This window comes from Phyllobates terribilis, unplaced genomic scaffold, assembly GCF_046119375.1.
Source record: "Phyllobates terribilis strain yellow unplaced genomic scaffold, ASM4611937v1 Scaffold_2__4_contigs__length_985480577, whole genome shotgun sequence".
Taxonomy (NCBI): domain Eukaryota; kingdom Metazoa; phylum Chordata; class Amphibia; order Anura; family Dendrobatidae; genus Phyllobates; species Phyllobates terribilis.
Genome location: NW_027362762.1, coordinates 27715318 through 27729166, shown reverse-complemented (window position 1 = coordinate 27729166; position 13849 = coordinate 27715318). Strand labels below are relative to the sequence as shown.

Genomic DNA, 13849 nt, shown 5'->3' with positions numbered 1-13849 from the left:
GTGGAGCGACCAAGATGGTGACTGACCGCGGTGACCTGCGGAGCGACCACGATGGTGACTGACTGCGGTGACCTGCGGAGCGACCACGATGGTGACTGACTGCGGTGACCTGCGGAGCGACCACGATGGTGACTGACTGCGGTGACCTGCGGAGCGACCAGGACGGTGACTGACTGTGGTGACATGCGGAGCGACCACGATGGTGACTGACTGCGGTGACCTGCGGAGCGACCACGATGGTGACCGACTGCGGTGACCTGTGGAGCGACCAGGATGGTGACTGACTCCGGTGAAGGACGTCTGGACACATTGATCATTCTGACTCCCAGGAACACAAATTCCCGTATGGCCGTGTGCACACAAGGCGTTTTTTTGTTGCATTTTTTCTGCGCCGTTTTGTCACAAGACCTGAAGCTTTTCCTGATGCAGCAAAGTGAAGGAGAATCCTGAGGCCTCCTGCACTCGCTGCTGCTGCTGCTCATTACTTTTTCTTGCAGAGCTGCATTGCAGGATGTCTATTGCTTCAGCGTTTTTGCTGCGGATTTCACCCAATCTAAGGCTATGTGCCCACGATGCAGAAATGATCCGGATTTTTCCCGAGCGTTTCTGCATCTCCCTGGAAGAAAAAACGCATGCGGATTGTGCATGCGTTTTTTCTGCCAGGTAGAAGCGTTTGTGAAGCGTTTTTAACATGCGATTTTGCATGCGGGTTATCAAGAGATTTTAGCATCACTTGGAAAGTGCTTGACAACTTGGTCACAATATATAAATCCATGCAACCGGCATATATAGTGTGACCCCAAAGAATGCTAAAAAATAAATAAATAAATCTATACTTACCTTCCGATGGCTCCCGGTGTCTTGCTTCGCTCTGTCCTGGCTTGCCGGCAGCTCGCGGTACACTGAAGGACCTGCCGTCACATGACTATGACGTCAGCGCAGGTCCTTCAGTCCACCGCGATCTGCAGGCAAGGGAGGACGAGCGCAGCAGGGACCGCCAGAAGGTAAATATAACATTTATTTTTTTATTCTTTTTTTTTACAGGTTCTATGGTACCCGTGTCCGGAGGAGTCTCCTGTCCTCCACACCCTTGTACCATCTGCACATTGAAACGCATGGATTCTGCATGTACAGATCCAGTGATGCGGAATCCATGCGTTTCAATGCAAGTCAATGGCGGCGAAAACGCAGCGCTTCCGCAAAATAATTGGTAGTGCTGCGTTCTTTTCCGCACTTATAATTCGCAGCGGAAATTTCCGCAGCATGTGCACAGCACATGCGGATTATCATTGAGGACCATGGCAGACCTTCTACCATGCGTTTTTCAAGAGTTTCTGCAGCGGAATTGCCGCTGCGGAAACGCTTAAAAAACGCATTGTGGGCACACTGCCTTACAAGGGAAAATCTGCAACCAAAAAACGCAAGTCAAAAAGGCGCGAACTTTACACTGTGTAGTCTGCCATGAGACGAAGAAATATCTGCGCCAATGTGCACAGAGCCGATATGTGACTGAGGGCTGCAGAGCTCCCGCTCCGGCCCCACTGACTGCTCACATCACGTCTGACCCCACAATCCTCTGCGGCCTCTTACCTGACAGAGAAGAGCCGGAGACGTGTGAGAATCCTGTGTGTACAGCGGCTGACACCAGAGACAACAACCCGCACACTGTACTACACCAGCTGAAGGACCAGTGAAACGTCATGTGACCAGGGGAGGAGCTCAGCAGAGGAGCATTGGTAGTGAAAGACCTGTGGTGACGTCATTATCATGTGACCAGAGGAGGAGCTCAGCAGAGGAGCATTGGTAGTGAAAGACCTGTGGTGACGTCATTATCATGTGACCAGGGGAGGAGCTCAGCAGAGGACCATTGGTAGTGAAAGACCTGTGGTGACGTCATTATCATGTGACCAGGGGAGGAGCTCAGCAGAGGAGCATTGATAGTGAAAGACCTGTGGTGACGTCATTATCATGTGACCAGGGGAGGAACTCAGCAGAGGAGCATTGGTAGTGAAAGACCTGTGGTGACGTCATTATCATGTGACCAGAGGAGGAGGAGCTCAGCAGAGGAGCATTGGTAGTGAAAGACCTGTGGTGACGTCATTATCATGTGACCAGAGGAGGAGGAGCTCAGCAGAGGAGCATTGGTAGTGAAAGACCTGTAGTGACGTCATTATCATGTGACCAGGGGGAGCGCAGCAGAGGAGCAATGGTAGTGAAAGACCTGTGGTGACGTCATTATCATGTGACCAGGGGAGGAGGAGCTCAGCAGAGGAGCATTGGTAGTAAAAGACCTGTGGTGACGTCATTATCATGTGACCAAGGGGAGCGCAGCAGAGCATTGGTAGTGAAAGACCTGTGGTGACGTCATTATCATGTGACCAGGGGAGGAGCTCAGCAGAGGAGCATTGGTAGTGAAAGACCTGTGGTGACGTCATTATCATGTGACCAGGGGAGCGCAGCAGAGGAGCAATGGTAGTGAAAGACCTGTAGTGACGTCATTATCATGTGACCAGGGGAGGAGCTCAGAAGAGGAGCATTGGTAGTGAAAGACCTGTGGTGACGTCATTATCATGTGACCAGGGGAGGAGCTCAGCAGAGGAGCATTGGTAGTGAAAGACCTGTGGTGATGTCATTATCATGTGACCAGGGGAGGAGCTCAGCAGAGGACCATTGGTAGTGAAAGACCTGTGGTGACGTCATTATCATGTGACCAGGGGAGGAGCTCAGCAGAGGAGCATTGGTAGTGAAAGACCTGTGGTGACGTCATTATCATGTGACCAGGGGAGAAGCTCAGCAGAGGAGCATTGGTAGTGAAAGCCCTGTGGTGACGTCATTATCATGTGACCAGGGGAGAGCTCAGCAGAGGAGCATTGGTAGAGAAAGACCTGTGGTGACGTCATTATCATGTGACCAGGGGAGGAAGCTCAGCAGAGGAGCATTGGTAGTGAAAGACCTGTGGTGGCGTCATTATCATGTGACCAGGGGGGAGCTCAGCAGAGGAGCATTGGTAGTGAGACCTGTGGTGACGTCATTATCATGTGACCAGGGGAGGAGCTCAGCAGAGGTGCAGTGGCAGTGAAGGACTCGTGGTGACGTCATTATCATGTGACCAGAGGGAGGAGCTCAGCAGAGGAGCAGTGGCAGTGAAGGACTCGTGGTGACGTCATTATCATGTGACCAGGGGAGGAGCTCAGCAGAGGAGCAGTGGCAGTGATTGGATGATTCTAGGACTCAGTGTATCTACAGTTCTTGCTGCCTTGAGATTGTTCCAGAAAATGAAGCTTCTCACAGACAATTCTCACGATTCCACATGTTTCGTTGTAGACTCGTTTATTTCCTTTGTATTAGAAAAATGCAGAAAAAAAGACAAATTAGAAAAACGTTTTGACAGTGATGGATGAATGAGTGGAACAGGCGACCACGAGAGGTGGAGAGTAGAGATGAGCGACCGTGCTCCCTGCTGCCCGGAGCTCGGCGAGTATTTCCGGGTTACTCGGGCTGGAGCTCGGGTCTCCTCCTTGCATGTTTGGCGCTCTTGACAGAGTCAATGAACATGCAGGGATTGTCTGCCATGCACTGTAATGCCATAGCCATGGTGGTTGTGGGCATTACAGTGATTGGCTGGCCGCATAGCGCCATCAGGTGTATATCAGACCTGGCGCCGCCATGCTCGTCACAGTCTAACCCGGAAACAGGCAGAGTAGAGAGAGGTGCTGCTGAGCTAGGGAGAGATTTACTTGTGTATTACGTATTGTAGGGAGAAAAACCGTACATTACACTTATCCATCTTAAACAGTCCTTCTGAGGACTAATCCATCTGCAGAGATATCAGGCAGGCAGGTTGTATAGGCAGGCAATGTATATAGCAGACTGCACTGCATATAGCACATTCCAGTTCTGTCTGCTGCTGTTAGATATTTCTAGACAAAGGCCCAGGTCTCAGGGCCCGGAATAATTTTTTTTTTTAATCTTAATCCTCATTATTTGCTTAAAAGCAATCCAGAGAACACAGTTTTTCTGCGCCATTTGCTTGTTGCCACTGCAGAATACAGCCAGGTCCTTTCCATATTACAGCGCTAAAAATCCAGCTATTTAAAACTGTGGTTTGTCCATTACACGGATCACATATACGTTGTTAGAAAATACTGCCATTTGTTTCAGTGTGTCAGTGAAGCAATTGACACTAGTTTGCTGTTAAAAATAGTAACCTACAAGCCAGGTATTTAAAACTGTGGTTTCTCCGTCACACGGATCACATATAAGTTCGCACCAAATTCAGCCATTTGTAGTGAGCGTGGAAGATACTGTCCTCCATTTAAAATGGGTAAGGCATGTGGCAAGGGACGAGGAACTGGACGTGATGGTGCATGCAGAGGCCGAGGACAAGGCCGTGGGCAAGCTGAAATTGTGCCACAACAAACACCCACATCTTCTCGCTCGACCTTCCTGTCCCAGTAATAGGGGACCACAGCACACCACTATTGAACACAGAGCAGTGTGAAAAGGTTATTGCTTGGATAGCGGATAATGCTTCCAGTCACTTAGCCACCACCACCACCACCCTGTCTTCCACACAGTCAAGTCTCAGTAGCCGTGAGTCTGGACCGCATATTCCTCACCCTGATCCTCCTTCCTCCCACCATGCCGAATGCCCAGAGACAACTGATCCCACACTTGGACATTTATAGATTCAGGCCTCTCGCCTGGTCCACTTGAAGCGGGGCAGGAGGAGATTGCATGTAGCGATGCCCAAATATTTGAGCAGCCACGGTCATACGAAGACGACGGTGGGAAAGTGTCACAAGAGGTGGACGATGATGAGACACTATTGCCAGAAAGTCAGGAGAAGGAACATGGTGCGGAAGTGGAAGACGAAGTGGTGGCTGATATAGTAACTGACCCAACCTGGCAGGAGTACATGCAGAGTGAAGACAGCAGCACACATGAGGAGGGAGGCAGAGCACCCCAACAGGCAGGAAGAAGCAGTGTGGTGGCCGCAGACAGAAGGCAGGCAACCGTTCCCCGTAACCCCAACACGACGGAAGTTGCCAGTACAACTGTTAGGTCTTCCCGAGTCTGGTTGTTTTTTAAAGACTCTGCCGATAACCCCAAAAAGGCCATCTGCACCACCTGCCAGGCCAGCATCAGCAGGGGTGGCAAAACGACGAGCCTGACCACCACCAGCATGATCAGGCACATGGCAGCAAAGCACCCGACTTTGTGGGCCGAACTCCAGAGTCCAGGAACAGTGTCTGCAGGTGGCACCATTGCTCCTTCCGCTGTTGTGCATGCAAGCCAATCCCCTGTCCATGGTGCATGTGAAGATGCCTTCTGCCCTGCATCTGTCGTTGCACACTCTCAAGTAGCAGCATCAGGAAGCACTTCCTTGTCCCAGCGCAGCGTCCATACCCCAGTCCTTGGAACGCAAGCGCAAATACGCAGCCAACGCCCCACAGGCCACACTACTAACACATTTCGCGACTGCTTGAGCTGGAAATGTTGCCTTTTAGGCTCATGGAGACGGAAGTGTGACGTCCAGTCTCCGGTGGAAGCCCTTTTAGTTAACCCTGGGTGTTGGGGGACTCGGAGTCGGGTCCTGTGATGGAGAGATGGGATGCAGCCGTGGCCCGGACCCAACCCGTGCTCAGGGCCGTCACATTAAAAGGAGATGGTGAGGGCTTATCCGGGTTGAGTGGCTAATTAACGACTACGCCACCTGTGGTGCCTGGTGAGGGGCCACCAGCGCCACTGCAGTCTGCTGAGGCATGATGTTATGGCGGTCAAAGTTATTACTACTCCCCACAGGCGGAGCAAGGCCTCAGGGCAAAGGGCCAGGATGGAGGGGGTAGTAGTAGAGGAGAAAGGGATGCCGCGTCCCACGGTGTGGCGCAGAAATAACAATCCGGAGGCCATAGGGGTGAACTTCCAAGGCTTTACTCACTTAGCTGGCAAAGGAAGGCGACTCCCTGCTCCCCGCGGAGTCCTGCGCTCACCAGAGACGGGGGTCCGACAACCTCCGAGTAAGTCCAGCATTCAGTCGGGACCCTACAGCAGAGTGTTCCTGAGCTACAGACCGAATCCTTTCCTGTCCGTGTGTGTGCAAATAGGCCGGGTCTCCCTCTGAGCTCCTCTCAGAACAAGGGCACGGGTGGCAGCTCCACTCCGTCCGATACCCGGTGGGATCCTCTGGGCCTACCGGGCTTTCTCGTCCAGGACATAGAGTAGCAAGGTCGGGGGCCGGTACCCCTCTTGCAGCCGGAGTCCCTCTGAATATATCAGCATGGCGAGGACAGGTGGCGTATACCGCTCCGTCTGCATCCTGCCTGGGATCCATTTGCTGTGGAGCCACACTCTTAAGCTCCGGGCCTTCTTGATCCTGGTCCTTGGCCGGGTTGAGACATTCCTGGTCTACAACCTGCCGCTCGTCCCGAGGCCAGGGTACGAGGGCTGTGTCCCTTGCCGGTGCAGGCCCACACAGGATCTTTTCTCCGGGAGGGAGGTCACAGTTACACACAGTATATGACAGCACAGAGAACAGCCGACAGACTAGCAAAGGCTAGACAAAGGACCAAGACCAAAGATGGCTTTCTATTAAATATGAAATCTAAAGTGTAACTAACTTGTAAGTCCTCCACCCTCACCCACTAACTGGTTCCCCTAACTCTAGGTTCCCTAGTCTCCCTGTAACCAGGGGAGCAGCACCTAGTGCATACTAGCTCCCTCTGGTGGAGAAGTGTGGTGTTGGATGCAAAAGTTGGGTCACGACTATCACACTGGTCTTACCTCAGAGGAGGAACACCACACTCCATTAGAGAAGTGCGGCATCCCTGTGGCGGTCGAACCCTCAGTGGCGCCACAGAAGCATTCCGCAACCTGATGGTGGCGGCCTTCCCTCGGTACTCGGTCCCCAGCCGCCACTATTTCTCCCGTGCCCTCAACAACGCAGTTTCCGGGAAAGTCCATGTAAATCAGCCAAGAGGAAAACTCTTAAAATATAACTTTTATTCAATCTTTAAAATTATTTTGTACCTTCAATGTCCAAGATAATCTACTCATGCACCCCTATTGTAGTAAAAACATCATAACAAACCCTTCGTATAATAGAAAGGGCCAACTAAACTAATTTGGTCCTGATGGATGTATATTTTAGCAATCCTTGTTAAGGACACAAAACCTGAAAACAGGACACCATGGATAACCTCTTACATAGCATGTGGCAAAGAACCAGTAATATTAATCCCATCTGGTCCATATATAACATAAACACAGTGATATAAAAATTTTCACGATATGTGTGGATCTCACCCATTCTCTTGTCTGTGGACATCATCCAGGGTTTTTTTTCCTTTCTTTTCCTCCAATTCAGTTGTTCTGTTTCACTGAGAGTATGTCTACCCTGTCGTGCCCCTGATAATTGCTCCCGCCCTAACAAGGGCAGTACCCAAGTGTATCTATTACCCCACAAAATAATGCCTCCCGACGCGTTTCTTCCTCCTCAAAGAGGATTCATCAGGGGAGTGTAACTCGTATCTTAGGGAGCACTACAAAAAAAGTGACTAAGTGCTATAAAGTGCTCTGTGGTTTAAAAGCTTAATCTAATGGACCTCACAGTGGTGAACGTCCATTTTTTGTGGTACAGAATGCTGTTACCACCTTCAAAAGTGCAAATATGCAAAGAGAAAAGGGGGATCCTCCACACCTATCTTCTCTGTTAAAATATTTTTTTTTCCCTCCATTTCTGGGCGTCCCATGTCACTTTTCGGGGTGGGGCTTAATTTATTTTACCATTTATTTATCATAATTAACAACCTTTTTCTTACAAAACCTTACCCTCCACTTTTCTTACATGATACTATATATTTTAATAAAGATCTAGTTCCGTTTTTGCTTTAAGATAGTACTCATATCGCGGTGGCATCCTATTTATCGCCAAAAAATACCCATGTGATCCTTTCCCTCCTATTATATCCACGTCCTACATGTCAAAACATGGAGGACACGGAGCATTTGTTTACACCATTTATATCGTCCAGGGTACCCATTGCCTGCCTCTCTTTCCAGCGCGCTCGGAGCGCATACTACCTCCGCCATTTCCGGGCGCCTGGAACGCAAGACAAAGGGACGGTACATCTCGCTGACGGCACACTGGGTTAACATAGTGGACCTTGGGACGGGACACGTCCTCCCGACGCCAAGCTTTGCGGGACCTAGGTCAATCAGGGTTGCCCCCACAGTTAACAGCTCCTGCACCTCAGCCTCCTCCTCTTCAGCCTCCATCTCCGAAATGACCACCAGTCACAAGCTGGAAGCACTGCAGCTCTGCCTCGGCCAAGCGGCAACAGGCTGTGCTGAAGCTAATATGCTTACGTGACAAACCGCACAATGCTGAAGAGTTGTGGACAGCTCTGAAAGAGCAGGCAGATCTGTGGCTCACATTGCTAAGCCTACAGCCAGGCATGGTGGTGTGTGACAATGGCCGGAACCTGGTGGCGGCTCTGAGGTGAGCGCACACACGTACCATGCCTGGCCCATGTGCTTAACCTCGTGGTTCAGCGGTTTCTCAAATCCTACCCGGAGCTGCCGGATCTGTTTGTTAAAATACGCCGCCTGTGTGCCCATTTTAGAAAATCACTTATAGCTTCCACTGCCCTTGTCGTGTTTCAGCAGACTGTTGTGTGATGTCCCCACGCGTTGGAACTCTACATTGCAGATGTTGGGAAGGATTTGTGAGCAGAAGAGGGCAGTTGTTGAGTACCAGCATCAACACAGCCGTCGGTATTCAGTTCAGACTCCACACATAAGACCTCAGGAGTGGACATGGATGTCATACATATGTACCATCCTCCAAAACTTTGAGGACTCCACCAAGATGGTGAGCGGCGATGACGCCATAATTAGCGTCACCATCCCGCTTCTCTGTCTTCTGAAATGCTCTCTGCTCACAATCAAAGAGGAAGCATTGAAGGCGGAGCACAATGAGATGGAGCAAGGAACCATACAGGGTGATTACACACAGGCCAGCCTTATTTCATCCCAACGTGGATTGGGTGACAGTGAGGAAGAGGAGGAGGAGGAAGAACAGGAGCTAGTTTCATGCGCTATAGACGTACTACCTGCACAACTGTCATACCGTCTGTTCAGCGTGGATGGCCTGAGGACAGGGAGGAGGAGGAGAGCATGGTCAGTCGTCCTCTTGGTGAAGACACAGAAGTCTTGTCATTTAGCAGTCTGGCACGCATGGCTGAGTTTATGTTACACTGCCTTTCCCATGACCCTCGCGTTCTCAAAATTTTGGGTGACAGTCATTACTGGTTGGTAACACTTCTAGACCCATGCTTCCAGGAGAACTTTATATCTCTTATTTATTATCTTTTTTATACAGTATGTTCATGTATACCCCCCAGGGGTAAATGTTTGTCAGCCCATACACTTAGTGCATGGGCATTACAAGTATAGGAGACCCGCTTCTTTCTAATGGGAACATTTTTTTATGAGGCCCTCCTTCACGTCTCTTTCAAGGGGCATTGGCATGCCTCCAAATTTTTGGCAACCCTTGTATTCACTGCATAGCCAAACACAATGGGAGACCCACTTCCTGATAATGGGAACATTGTTTTCAGGAGGCCCTCCTCTAAGTCTCTTCAAAGGGTTATTAGGGTGTGTCCAAATTTTGGGCAGCCCTGCCACTCACTGCATACGCAATAACAGTATAGGAGACCCACTCTTTAGTAATGGGATCAGAGCCTAGCCGGCTGTTGGCCCTTTAAGGATAGTAAGGCTATGTGCCCACGATGCAGAAATGCTGCATATTTTTTCCACTTCTCCCTGGCAAGAAAAACGCATGCAGATTTTACATGCGTTTTTCCTGCCAGGTAGAAGCGTTTGTCAAGCGTCTTTGCATGCATTTCTGCATGTGGGTTATCAAGTGCTTTTCCAAGCGATTTTAGCATCACTTGGAAAAGTGTTTGACAACTTGTTCACACTATATAAATCCATGCAACCGGCATGGATTTATAGTAGTGTGACCAAGTTAGTTAAAAAAAAAAGAATAAAAATGGTAAAAAATAAAGATTATACTTACCTTCCGATGTCCTCTCGGTGTTTTCTCCGCTCCGTCCGGTGTCTTGGGTGCTCGCGGTGGTGTGAAGGACCTGCGGTGACGTCATTGAGTCATGTGACAGGTCACGACTCAATGATGTCATGGCAGGTCCTTCACAACACCGCGACCCATGCAGCAGACCAGACGGAGCGGAGAAAACATCGGGAGGACATCAGAAGGTGAGTATAATCTTTATTTTTTATTTTAAATTCTTTTTTTAACAGGTACCATGGTACCCAGGTCTGGATGAGAGTCTCTTCTTCTCCAGACCCGGGTACCATCCTCACATTGAACTGTGTGATATCCGCATGTGCAGATGCAGTGATGCGGATGTCACGCGGTCCAATGCAAGTCAATGGCGGCGATTACACTGCGTGTCCGCAAAATTAATGGACATGCTGCGTATTTTTCCACAATGATAATCCGCAGTGGAAATTTCCACAGCATGTGCACAGCACAACGGGATTATCATTGGGGACCATGGGGCTCGTATTACCCAGCGTTTAAGCGTTTTCGTTTCGGAAATTCCACGGCAAAAACGCTTGAAAAACGCATAGTGGGCACGCAGCCTAAAGGCCACCTGATGGCCCTATAAAAATTGGCTTTGTGACTTTCAGAGTCCCTCCTTCATAAATGAAACAGGATATGTCTGATGATGTGTTACACACCACATGGGCAGATAAGGTTGTAAAATGTTAAAATGAAATTTCCCAGTGAATGCATTTTTCACGGTTGAAAGCAATGCAAAAGTGCAAAAACGCATAAAAAATGCTACGTATGAACATAGCCCAAGGTGTGTAGGAGTATTTTTGTTTTTGGTTATTTATTTTTCCTTATATACAAGTCATTACCCTGGAAAGGATGTTCCTTAACATATTTCCCAGGAAAATCCATTTTGGTTTTGTTTTAGTATGTTTATTGTGAGTCCGTAAAAGTGGCGTAATACTCTGACAACGTTATTGACAGCAGTGACCTGGGAGTCAGAGATGCTTCCAGGGGTCTTCCCCATGCTGTTCCCATGTAATTTGAGCACTGTTCCCATCGATTTGGGCAATTTTTAGGCCCTCTGCAGACCGCCGGGTGGAGCTGCGTGAAAAATGCTTGAGTTTCCCATAGACTTACATTGGGCTCGTTGCTCAGGTCGAGCACCTGAGTATTCCAATGTGCTCGACCCGAGCATCGAGTACCCGAGCATTTTAGTGCTCGCTCATCACTAGTGGTGAGTTCTCCTTCAATGGAAGTCTTCAGAGGCTGGACAAACATCTGTCTGAGATGGTTTAGTGAATCCTGCAATGAGTAGGGGGTTGGACACGATGACCCTGGGGGTCTCCTCCAGCGAGAACATTTTAGGATTCTATGTACAGGGTTATATAGTATATACAGGCAGTGTACACACACTGTACAGGGGTATATAGTATGTACAGGGGTATATATTATATACAGGCGGTGTACAAACACTGAACGGGGGTATATAGTATATACAGGCGGTGTACACACACTGTACAGGGGTATATAGTATATACAGGCGGTGTACACACTCCGTACAGTGGTATATAGTATATACAGGTGGTGTACACACACTGTACAGGGGTATATAGTATATACAAGCAGTGTACACACACTGTACAGGGGTATATAGCACAGTTAGGTCCATATATATTTGGACAGAGATAACATTTTTCTAATTTTGGTTCTAGACATTACCACAATGAATTTTAAACAAAACAATTCAGATGCACATGTTAAGGAGCTGAAACTCCTAAACCCTTCATCCAATTTTAATGTGGATACCCTCAAATGAAAGCTGAAAGTCTGAACTTCAACTGCATCTGAATTGTTTTGTTTAAAATTCATTGTGGTAATGTCTAGAACCAAAATTAGAAAAATGTTGTCTCTGTCCAAATATATATGGACCTAACTGTATATACAGGCGGTGTACACACACTGTACAGTGGTATATAGTATATACAGATGGTGTACACACACTGTACAGGGGTATATAGTATATACAGGTGGTGTACACACTGTACAGGGGTATATAGTATATACAGGTGGTGTACACACACTGTACAGGGGTATATAGTATGTACAGGGGTATATAGTATATACAGGCGGTGTACACACTGCATGGGGTATATAGTATATACAGGCGGTGTACACACACTGTACAGGGGTATATAGTATATACAGGGGATGTACACACACTGTACAGGGATATATAGTATATACAGGCGGTGTACACACACTGTACAGTGATATATAGTATATACAGGTGGTGTACACACACTGTACAGGGGTATATAGTATATACAGGTGGTGTACACACACTGTACAGGGGTATATAGTATATACAGGCGGTGTACACACACACTGTACAGGGGTATATACACTGTGCAGAATTATTAGGCAAGTTGTATTTTAGAGGATTATTTTTATTATTGATCAACAACTATGTTCTCAATCAACCCAAAAGACTCATAAATATCCAAGCTTAATATTTTTGGAAGTTGGAGTGGGATTTTTTTAGATTTGGCTATTTTAGGAGGATATCGGTTTGTGCAGGTAACTATTACTGTGCAGAATTATTAGGCAACTTAATAAAAACCAAATATAATCCCATCTCACTTGTTTATTTTCACCAGGTAAACCAATATCAGTGCACAAAATTTAGAAATAAACATTTCTGACATGCAAAAACAAAAAAAATTAGTGATTAGTATAGCCACCTTTCTTTATGATGACACTCAACAGCCTTCCATCCATAGATTCTGTCAGTTGCTTGATCTGTTTTCGATCAACATTGCATGCAGCAGCCACCACAGCCTCCCAGACACTGTTCCGAGAGGTGTACTGTTTTCCCTCCCTGTAGATCTCACATTTTATGATGGACCACAGGTTCTCTATGGGGTTCAGATCAGGTGAACAAGGGGGCCATGTCATTATTTTTTCTTCTTTTAGACCTTTACTGGCCAGCCACGCTGTGGAGTAGTTGGATGCATGTGATGGAGCATTGTCCTGCATGAAAATCATCTTTTTCTTGAACGATACCAACTTCTTCCTGTACCACTGCTTGAAGAAGTTGTCTTCCAGAAACTGGCAGTAGGTCTGGGAGTTGAGCTTCACTCCATCCTCAACCCGAAAAGGTCCCACAAGTTCATCTTTGATGATACCAGCCCATACCAGTACCCCACCTCCACCTTGCTGGGGTCTGAGTCGGAGTGGAGCTCTCTGCCCTTTATTGATCCAGCCTCTGGCCCATCAAGAGTCACTCTCATTTCATCAGTCCATAAAACCATTGAAAAATCAGTCTTAAGATATTTCTTGGCCCATTCTTGATGTTTTATCTTATGTTTCTTGTTCAAAGGTGCTCGTTTTTCAGCCTTCCTTACCTTGGCCATGTCCCTGAGTATCGCACACTTTGTGCTTTTTGATACTCCAGTAATGTTGCAGCTCTGAAATATGGCAAAACTAGTGACGAATGGCATCTTGGCAGCTTCACGCTTGATTTTCCTCAAATTATGGGCAGTTATTTTGCGCCTTTTTTGGCCAACACACTTCTTGCGACCCTGTTGGCTATTTGCCATGAAACGATTGATTGTTTGGTGATCACGCTTCAAAAGTTTGGAAATGTCAAGACTGCTGCATCCCTCTGCAAGACATCTCACAATTTTGGACTTTTCAGTGCCCGTCAAATCTCTCTTCTGACCCATTTTGCCAAAGGAAAGGAAGTTGCCTAATAATTAAGCACAC

At 47.9% G+C, this 13849-nt stretch overlaps 1 protein-coding gene across 1 annotated transcript in view; it reads right to left on the bottom strand.

The window, feature by feature from the left end:
- LOC141243759 (uncharacterized) overlaps positions 1 to 1830 on the bottom strand; it is a 111112-nt gene extending 109282 nt beyond the window's left edge. Inside the window, exon 1 of the mRNA XM_073668949.1 lies at positions 1591 to 1830. The gene's annotated coding sequence lies outside the window, so the exon portion shown is untranslated. The remainder of the gene's footprint in view (positions 1 to 1590) is intronic.
- Between the last annotated feature and the right edge of the window lie 12019 nt (positions 1831 to 13849).